Source organism: Bubalus kerabau, chromosome 9 (genome assembly GCF_029407905.1).
Source record: "Bubalus kerabau isolate K-KA32 ecotype Philippines breed swamp buffalo chromosome 9, PCC_UOA_SB_1v2, whole genome shotgun sequence".
In the NCBI taxonomy this organism is placed as follows: domain Eukaryota; kingdom Metazoa; phylum Chordata; class Mammalia; order Artiodactyla; family Bovidae; genus Bubalus; species Bubalus kerabau.
Genome location: NC_073632.1, coordinates 63,227,326 through 63,238,814, shown reverse-complemented (window position 1 = coordinate 63,238,814; position 11,489 = coordinate 63,227,326).

The following is an 11,489-nucleotide window of genomic DNA, read 5'->3' as shown; positions in this document are numbered from 1 at the left end:
GACAAAAGAAAAATGTAAGATTGTCTGGTGAAAGAAATTGAGCAAAACACTACTCAGAATTCCGTATCAAATGAAAACACCTATGAAAAATATGCAATGTAAAGACTTCAGATATGTAAAGGCTGAAAAAAATTCTTCCCCAACAAAACAGTATTAAAAAAATTTGTTAAATAAAATCTTCAGGAAGAATGGAAATGATAGTGGACAGAAACTTGGACCTACAGAAAAAGACAAAGTACACCAGAAAAGGTAACAATATGCAAAAATAAACCTTGCTCCATACTTTACACCACACGAAAAAAACAAACAAACAAAAAAAAAACTAGATATGGATCAATATTTGAGTGAAGAGTAAAATGATAAGACCTTGTAGAATAAAATATTTATATCAGAACTTCAACAAGGTAGTCCTGGACTGACACCAAATAAAACATAAACACTTGACATCTATCAAAACTTTTCTAAAGCTCTGAAAAGGAGCAAAGAGGAGAAAAATGATAATAATGTCTAATAGCATTTTTCAAATACCATATCTAATAAAAAAATGTTTGTGCATAAATGAGAAAACCTCTTACAATTCAAAATAAGACAAACTCGGTGGTGGAGGAGAAGGCAGTGGAGTAGGATTTCTAGTTTCAGTTCCAACATATAAAGACCTTTGAAGTTAGCACTCCCATACTTATGATAAGAAAATGAGTGAATTTTCTTAGATGTTTCAGACAGCTAGTATTCCAGAAAAAATCACCAACCTGAAATCTGTAGAGATAACTGAAGCCTCAAAGTCACAGCTTCAAATCTGGTTCCCAGTAGAAGAAACCTCTGGAGCCGTAAACTGATAACACTTAAAAGGTAATTTCAATTAATAGCTGGACACTGTCTGTAGAATAGTGTAAAAATGAGAAGCTCCTGACGTTTAAATTCTCAGAGAGGCCACATACTTTAGGAGGGCTTTAATTCCAGAAACCCCACCATGTTTTTAAGTTGAAGAGCTAAGTAAGAAGACATCATGGTTCTAGCAGGGTGAGGGAAAGAGTAGTCATTATTTCCCATATATACTCCCAGACTTCTCCACACACACACACACACACACACACACACACACAAGGAGAACCTACTGCTGCTGCTGCTAAGTTGCTTCAAACATGTCCGACTCTGTGCGACCCCATAGACGGCAGCCCACCAGGCTCCCCGTCCCTGGGATTCTCCAGGCAAGAACATTGGAGTGGGTTGCCATTTCCTTCTCCAATGCATGAAAGTGAAAAGTGAAAGCGAAGTCATTCAGTTGTGTCCGACTCTTCACGACCCCATGGACTGCAGCCTACCAGGCTCCTCCATCCATGGGATTTTCCAGGCAAGAGTATTGGAGTGGGGTGCCATCACCTTCTCTGAGACAACCTACTACTCCCCTACTATTTTCACCTGAAACTTATCTCAGCTGGGTGAAGATCATTCCTCCCACTTCATTCCTACCCTTCTGGCATTTCTGTCTTACCTAAGAGGAAAAGAGTAAACATAATTAACAGGAATCAGGGTTTCAATGAAATAGGTTGGAGGAATCTTCAAACAGGGAAGAGATGAAAGGGTGGAGGAAAAAGGTACACTACTAGACATACACTTGTAAAGATCATAACCCAAAGACACAGATCCATTAAAAGCTAAGATGTTGTCTTAAGATTATAGAACATTCTCCCTCCTCTTCATTTCACAAGCATGCCAATAGTGAAGTATAACAGTAAATTACAGATGAAAAAAACATATAGGTACATTCTCTTTCTCTAGAAATACTCATAGTAGATCAAAGTAAAGAATGATAATGCAAATAAGAATACCAGAGGAACTTGAAATTTCTGGAACATACTACAAAGAATAAATTGCAACTACAACCAACATCAAACATCCCCAAAATACATATAGCTGTATTATGTTCAAACTACAGAAAACCAAGGTAAGAATAATCTTGAATCAAGTAGGAAGAAATACACCTTGCCCATAGATGAATATGGGCTTCCTATGTGGTGCTCATGATAAAGAAACTGCCTATATATGCAGGAGATGTAAGAGTTCAATTCAGTTCAGTTCAGTCATTCAGTCATGTCCGAACACCTGTGGACTGCAGCATGCCAGGCCTCCCTGTCGATTGCCAACTCCCAGAGTTTACTCAAACTCATGTCCATTGAGTCAGTGATGCCATCCAACCATCTCATCCTCTGTTGTCCCCTTCTCCTCCCGCCTTCAATCTTTCCCAGCATCAGGGTCTTTTCCAATGAGTCAGTTCTTTGCATCAGGTGGCCAAAGTGTTGGTGTTTCAGCTTCAGCAACAGTCCTTCCAAAAAATATTCAGGACTAATTTCCTTTAGTATGGACTGGTTGGATCTCCTTGCAGTCCAAGGGACTCTCAAGAGTCTTCTCCAACACCACAGTTCAAAAGAATTAATTCTTGGACACTCAGCTTGCTTTATAGTCCAACTCTGACGTCAATACATGACTACTGAAAAACCATAGCCTTGACTAGACAGGCCTTTGTTGGCAAAGTAATGTCTCTGCTTTTTAATATGCTGTCTAGGTTAGTCATAAATTTTCTTCCAAGGAGTAAGCATCTTTTAATTTCATGGCTGCAGTCACCATCTGCAGTGATTTTGGAGTCGACAAAAATAAAGTCTGTCACTGTTTCCCCAGCTATTTGCCATGAAGTGATGAGACCAGATGCCACGATCTTAGTTTCCTGAATGTTGAGCCTTAAACCAACTTTTACACTCTCCTCTTTCACTTTCACCAAGAGCCTCTTTAGTTCTTCTTTACTTTTTGCAATAAGGGTGGTGTCATCTGCATATCTGAGGTTATTGATATTTCTCCCAGTAATCTAGATTCCAGTTTGTGCTTTATCCAGCCCAGCATTTCTCATGATGTATTCTGTATATAAGTTAAATAAGTAGGGTAACAATATGCAACCTTGACATACTCCTTTTCCTATTTGGAACCAGTCTGTTGTTCCATGTCCAGTTCTAACTGTTGCTTCCTGACCTGCATACAGGTTTCTCAAGAGGCAGGTCAGGTGGTCTAGTATTCCCATCTGTTGAAGAATTTTCCACAGTTTGTGGTGATCCACACAGTCAAAAGCTTTGGCATAGTCAATAAAGCAGAAATAGATGTTTCTCTGAAAATCTCTTGCTTTTCAATAGTCCAACGGATGTTGGCAATTTGATCTCTGGTTCCTCTGCCTTTTCTAAAATATGTCTAGAAATTTATGGTTCACATACTGATGAACCTTGGCTTGGAGAATTTTGAGCATTACTTTGCTAGTATGTGAGATGAGTGCAATTGTGCCGTAGTTTGAGCATTCTTTGGCATTGCCTTTCTTCGGGATTGAAATGAAAACTGACCTTTTCCAGTCCTGTGGCCACTGCTGAGTTTTCCAAATTTGCTGGCATATTAAGTGCAGTACTTTCACAGCATCATCTTTTAGGATTTAAAATAGTTCAACTAGAATTCCATCACCTCCCCTGGCTTTGTTCGTAGTGATGCTTCCCAAGGCCCAATTGACTTCACACTCCAGGATGTCTGGCTCTAGGTGAGGGATCACACCATGCTCTAGGTGAGGGATCACACCATTGTGGTTATTGTGAAGATCTTTTCTGTATAGTTCTTCTGTGTATTCTTGCCACCTCTTCTCAATATCTTCTGCACCTGTTAGGTCCATACCATTTTTGTCCTTTACTGACTCTAGACATGTGTAGAGAAGACTCTACACATGGACGTCACCAGATGGTCAATACCAAAATCAGATTGATTATATTTTTATAGTCAAAGATGGAGAAGTCTATACATTCAGCAAAAATAAGACTGAGAGCTGACTGTGGCTCAGATCATGAACTCCTTATTGCCAAATTCAGACTTAAATTGAAGAAAGTAGGGAAAATCACTAGACCATTCAGGTATGACCTAAATCAAATCTCCTATGATTATACCGTGGTAGTGAGAAATAGATCCAAAGGATTAGATCTGATAGACAGAGTGCCTGATGAACTATGGTGGAGGTTTTTGACATTGTACATGAGACAGGGATCAAGACTATCCCCAAGAAAAAGAAATGCAAAAAAACAAAATGGCTGTCTGAGGAGGCCTTACAAATAGCTGTGAAAAGAAGAGAAGTGAAAAGCAAAGGAGAAAAGGAAAGATATACTTATTTGAATGCAGATGTAATTCCTGGGTCAGAAAGATCCTCTGGAGAAAGAAATGGCCACTCACTCCATTATTCTTACCTGGAGAATCCCATGGACAGAGGTACCTGATGTGCCACATTCTCTGGAGTCACAAAGAGTTGGACATAACTGAAGCAATTCAGCATTAATACAAGTATGCATAGATGAATACAGATAAGAATTGGAATGGATTTATCAGAATCCAGATGAGCAGGAATAGAGTAGAATGAAATATTTAAAAGGATAAAAGAGGAGTGCCAAGCTAGAACTTCATTCCCAGAAAAATCATACTTCAGAAATGAACAAATAGTTTTTTTAAGAGATAAAAACTGAGAAAAATTATCAACAGTATACCTACCTTGCAAAAAAATGCTAGAAGAAGTCTAGGCAAAAGAAATTTGAGTTTACATTATAATCTTGGTTCTACATAAAAAAGAAATGAAGCATTTGAAAAAATACAAATGAGTAAATTAAAGGTTTTTAAAAAAATTTTTCTTGTATTTAATCTAAATGATAACATTTTGTTTACTTTTTTTGTAGAATTTATTTATTTATTTTCTCCATAATTCATTTTATTTTTTAGCTTTACAATATTGTATTGGTTTGTTTAAAAATATTAATCTAATTATAATATATGGATAAGTTAACTGAATAATAGCAATGACACAAGTGATATGAGAGAAAGTTGGGAATATACTTCATAGGTATTTATACTACATGCGATATTATATGTATTATTTGATGGCAGATGGAAAATGTATATAGGAAACTTTAAGGCAACCACTAAAAACATTTTTAAGAGCCTTCATATATCTATGATTACAGTAAGATACAACTTAAAAAATAAAAAAGGATGCGAACCATACAAAGTTTATTCTCAGAACCATAGTGAAATTAAATGAGAAATCAATAGCAGAAGTATATCTAGAAACCTCCCAAACATTTAGAAATTAAGCAACACACTTCTAAATAATTTGGGTCATATTAGGAGACTCAAGATAATTTAAGGAATATTTTGAACTTAATGAAATACACCTTTTGGAAATATGTGGGATATAGTTAAAGCAGCATTTAGAGGGAAATTTTTAGCATTTAAAACTTGTGTTAGAGAGGAAGAAAATTTAAAATATGTAACATAAGCTTACACATTTATAAACTACCTTAAAACTAGAAAAATTTAAGTCTCATGCAAGCAAAAGAAAATAAATGATTAAAAATTAGAGTGGAAATCAAGGAAATTTAAATCAGGTCAACAATAAGGGGAAAAATCATTGAAATCAAAAGGGATTTGTTCTAGAAATTAATAAAATTGATAAATCTTTAGGTCCACAAAGTGATATCATAAGTGAGACAGACAAAGTCATTGAAAGACATAAACATCATTATATAGAAAATGCAGGGAATCTACATAACAAGTACTAGAACTAACAGACAAATATAGCAAAGTGGCAAGGATACACGGTCAATATGTAAAAGTCAAATGCATTCCTATATCCCAGTAATGAATAATTGGAATTTGAAATTTAAAACTCTACCAGTTATAATTATATTCCCTACCCCCAAAAAAATTTTAGGTGCAAATCTAAAAGTAATATGTATTGGGTCTATATGCAGATAACTACAAAGCTGATGAAGGCAATATAAGATGATATAAATAAACAGAGAAATATTTCAGGAACGTGGATTGGAAGATTCAATATGTTTAAGCTGTTAGTTATTCCTAACTTGATCTGTTGATTCAATTAAATCCCAATCAAAATCTCAGGAAGCTATTTACCCAGTTATTTTGAACAATTCTGTAAGCATGGAACCCACATATAAATATATAAAAGTTTTAAAAATTCACAAGTGCCCAAAACTGGAGGCAATCAAGATACCTTTCCATTAGTTAGCTAGTTAGTCAGTTCAGTTGCTCAGTCGTGTCCAACTTTTTGTGACCCCGTGGATTGCAGCATGCCAGGCCTCCCTGTCCATCGCCACCTCCCAGAGTTTACTCAAACTCATGTCCATTGAATTAGTGATGCCATCCAACAATCTCAGCCTCCATCATCCCCTTCTCCTCCTGCCTTCAATCTTTCCCAGCATCAAGGTCTCTTCCAATGAGTCAGTTCTTTGCATCAGGTGGCCAAAGTATTGGAGTTTCAGCTTCAGCATCAGTCCTTCCAATGAATATTCAGGACTGATTTCCTTTAGGATGGATTGATTGGATCTCCTTGAAGTCCAAGGGACTCTCAAGAGTCTTCTCAACACCACAGTTCAAAAGCATCACTTCTGGGGTGCTCAGCTTTCTTCACAGTCCAACTCTCACATCCATACATGACCACTGGAAAAACCATAGCCTTGACTAGACGGACCTTTGTTGGCAAAGTAATGTCTCTGCTATTGAATATGTTGTTTAGGTTGGTCATAGATGCATGATTAAACAAACTTAGGTACATCTATATAATAGAACATTCACTGATCAGCAAAAATTAAGCCATGCAAAGGCATGTGAGAATTTTAAATGCTTATTACAAAATGAAGAAAGTCAGAAAGTGCTATGTTCCATTTGTTTGGAAAAGGCAAACCTGGAGACTGAATGGGTTTGTGAATATTTGTAAGAGTTGAAGAGCTGATGCACAGGGAATATTTTAGGACAAACCAAGGTTTTCTTTAGATATATGAAGCATTTGTCAAAAACATAGACATTTATAACACAATGACATTAGTACAGGCAAATTTTAAGATAAGTCAGTTAAATTTGGAAGACTCAGCAGTGGTCACAGGACTGGAAAAGGTCAATTTTCATCCCAACCTCAAAGAATAATGCCAAAGAATGTCCAAACTACCATACAATTGCGCTCATTTCTCATGCTAGTAAGGTTGCTTTAAGCTAGACTTCAGCAGTTATGTGAAGGGAGAATTTCCAGATGTTCAGGTTGGGTTTAGAAAAGGCAGAGGAAGGAGATGTCAAATTACCCAACATTCATTGAATTGTAGAGAAAGCAAGGGAATACAGAAAAAAAAAATCTTCTGTTTCATTGACTACACTTTAAAGCCTTTGACTGTATGGATCACAACAAAATGTGGAAAATTCTTTAATATATGGAAATTAAGAAACATGTATGTGGATCAAGAAGCAACAATTAAAATATGGAACAATGGACTGGTTCACAATTTAGAAAGAAGTATTTTGTCACCTTGCCTATTTAACTTCTGTGCAGAGTATATCATGCAAAAATGCCAAGATGGATGAATCACAAGCTGGAATCAAGAATGCTGGGAGAAATATCAACAACGATGATACTTCTTTAATGACAGAAAGTGAAGAAGAAAAGAGCCTCTTGAAGGTGAAAGAGGAGAATGAAAAATCTGGCTTAAGGCTCAACATTCAACAACTAAGGTCATGGCATCTGGTCCCATCACTTCATGACAGATAGAAGGGGAAAGTTTGGAACAAGTATCAGATTTTTATTTTGGGGGCCTCCAAAATTACTGTGGATGGTGACTGCGGCCATGAAATGAAAAGATGCTTGCCCCTGGAACAAAGCTATGACAAAACTAGACTGCATATTAAAAAGCAGAGACATCACTTTGCCAACAAAAGTCCATATAGTCCATAAGATCCATATAGTCAAAGCTGATTTTTCCAGTAGTCATATATGGTTGTGAGAATTGGATCGTAAAGAAGGTTGAGCACCAAAGAGTTCCAATCCAGCAATTCTCCTTGGCATTTAGTCAATAGAAATAATAATATATGACCACACAAAAAACTTTATATAAATATACCCCTAAAGTCCATTATAGATTAATTCATAACTGCAAAATACTGGAAGTAAATAAACCATTCATCTCATAATTAGATAAGTAATATTTGTTGCATCCATATAATGGAATACTATTCAGAGATAAAAGGGAATGAATTAATGATGCATTTAACAACATGGATGAAATATAGTTACATTATATTATGTGAAATATTGATAAATTAGACGGCTACAGGTCAGGACGAGGTGATGATTTGAACAAGACAAATGTCTTCGCTAATTTCCATGAGAGTCTTTAATATGTGCCTCTATGCCATTTTATATTTATGTCCTTTAAACCATTTAATACTCAGTTTGGGGATTTTCACATCTGAGTCTGTGTTTAGATTATCAATGATTTATAGAGAGAAAAAGTGTTTGGTTTTCTTTATTGTTTACATTCACAGAGTAAACCCAGATTCTACTACTTAGTTGGTTCTCAAGAAACACAAGTTGAGCAAATAAGAATCCATTTCTAAGGTTTTTTTTTTTTTTTTTTTAAGATATATGGCTGTTTAAATAAATTTTGACCATGTCACTAAGACACAATACATGTGTAGATATCTAAAATTCTATTTGATCTTGCTAAGATATAATACTACACCACAACAGAAATTCAACGCACAAATTTATGGGCTAGAAAATCCATATTTATTTTATTTCATATTTATATTTTGTATAAATATTCCTCTCCAATTTTGTTCATTTGTGAATGTTCATGTTTTAAAATTTATTTTGGTATATACAAAATATTTATTAAGTTGTTCTAATATGTGATATAATTTTTAAATGTAGTAAATCTCTAATTTGTTATTTTCTAATTTCCTTTTGCCAGAAACTTAATTTTCTTGGCAACTGATCATAATAGACAGTTATTATATATAAAATGGCAGTCATAATCAATAAATCATAACCTAAAATAAAACTGTCACATTAGTAAATTATCTATTAGTTGTTAAATCAAAATTAATTACATGTTGATGTTGAAAACAATTTAAAATGTATTACATATTGTAACAAAGAAAGATACTTCAAAAATATTTAGGCTATTCAACCTATACATATTCCTGCTACCCGTATACACATCTTAAGTGTCTCTTTTTAAAAGCTATATTTCTATCAATCCACTTTACAGATTACAAATGAAATATGTTTAGTGAAGAAATAATATTTATAAATAAAAATATGGGAGGGGAGATAGGCTGTAATTCTATGCCCCTCTCCCAACCACTGCTAACATATTATATTGCTTTCCAGTATAATATTCAGTTCAATTCAGTCACTCAGTCATGTCCAAATCTTTGTGACTCCAAAAACTGCAGCACGCCAGGCCTCCCTGTCCATCACCAACTCCCGGAGCTCACTCAGACTCACGTCCATCGAGTCAGTGATGCCATCCAGCCATCTCATCTTCTGTCGTCCACTTTTCCTCCTGCCCCCAAACTCTCCCAGCATCAGAGTCTTTTCCAATGAGTCAGCTCTTCTCACGAGGAGGCCAAAGCACTGGAGTTTCAGTTTTAGCATCATTCCTTCCAAAGAACACACAGGGCTGATCTCCTTTAAAATGGACTGGTTGGATCTCCTTGCAGTGCAAGGGACTCTCAAGACTCTTCTACACACCACAGTTCAAAAGCATCAATTCTTCAGAGCTCAGCTTTCTTCACAGTCCAACTCTCACATCCATACATGACTGCTGGAAAAACCATAGCCTTGACTACACGGACCTTGTTGACAAAGTAATGTCTCTGCTTTTTAATATGCTGTCTAGGATGGTCATAACTTTCCTTCCAAGGAGCAAGCGTCTTTTAATTTCATGGCTGCAGTCACCATCTGCAGTGATTTTGGAGCCCAAAAAAATAAAGTTGACACTGTTTCCACTGTTTCCCCATCTATTTCCCATAAAGTGATGGGCCCAGATGCCATGATCTTCGTTTTCTGAATGTTGAGTTTTAAGCCAACTTTTTCTCTCTCTTCTTTCACTTTCATCAAGAGGCTTTTTAGTTCCTCTTCACTTTCTGCCATAAGGGTGGTGTCATCTGCATATCTGAGGTGATTGATATTTCTCCCAGAAATCTTGATTCCAGCTTGTGCTTCTTCCAGCCCAGCGTTTCTCATGATGTACTCTGCATAGAAGTTAAATAAGCAGGGTGACACTATACAGCCTTGATGTACTCCTTTTCCTATTTGGAACCAGTCTGTTGTTCCATGTCCAGTTCTAACTGTTGCTTCCTGACCTGCATATAGGTTTCTCAAGAGGCAGATCAGGTGATCTGTATTCCCATCTCTCAGAATTTTCCATAGTTTATTGTGATCCACACAGTCAAAGGCTTTGGCATAGTCAATAAAGCAGAAATTGATGTTTTTCTGGAACTCTCTTGCTTTTTCCATGATCCAGCGGATGTTGGCAATTTGATCTCTGGTTCCTCTGCCTTTTCTAAAACCAGCTTGAACATCTGGACGTTCATGGTTCATGTGTTGCTGAAGCCTGGCTTGGAAATTTTGAGCATTACTTTACTAGTGTGTGAGATGAGTGCAATTGTGTGGTAGTTGGGGCATTCTTTGGCATTGCCTTTCTTTGGGATTGGGATGAAAACTGACCTTTTCCAATCCTGAGGCCACTGCTGAGTCTTCCAAATTTGTTGGCATATTGAGTGGAGCACTTTCACAGCATCATCTTTCAGGATTTGAAAGAGTTCAACTGGAATTCCATCACCTCCACTAGCTTTGTTCATAGTGATGCTTTCTAAGGCCCACTTGACTTCACATTCCAGGATGTCTGGCTCTAGGTGAGTGACCGCACCATCCTGAATATATTGGTCCTGAAGATCTTTTTTGTACAGTTCTTCTGTGTATTCTTAATATCTTCTGCTTCAGTTAGGTCCATACCATTTCTGTCCTTTATCGAGCCCATCTTTGCATGAAGTGTTCCTTTGGTATCTCTGATTTTCTTGAAGAGATCTCTAGTCTTTCCCATTCTGTTGTTTTCCTCTATTTCTTTGCATTGATCACTGAGGAAGGCTTTTTTATCTCCTCTTGCTATTCTTTGGAACTCTGCATTCAGATGCTTATCTTTCCTTTTCTCCTTTGCTTTTCGCTTCTCTTCTTTTCACAGCTATTTGTAAGGCCTCCGCAGACAGCCATTTTGCTTTTTTGCATTTCTTTTCCATGGAGAAGGTCTTGATCCCTGTCTCCTGTACAATGTCAAGACCTCAGTCCATAGTTCATCAGGCACTCTATCTATCAGATCTAGGCCCTTAAATCTATTTCTCACTTCCACTGTATAATCATAAGGGATTTGATTTAGGTCATATCTGAATAGTCTAGTGGTTTTCTGCACTGTCTTCAATTTAAGTCTGAATGTGGCAATAAGAAGTTCATGATCTGAGCCACAGTCAGCTCCCGGTCTTGTTTTGCTAACTGTATAGAGCTTCTCCATCTTTGGCTGCAAAGAATGTAATCAATCTGATTTCGGTGTTGACCATGTGGTGATGTCCATGTGTAGAGT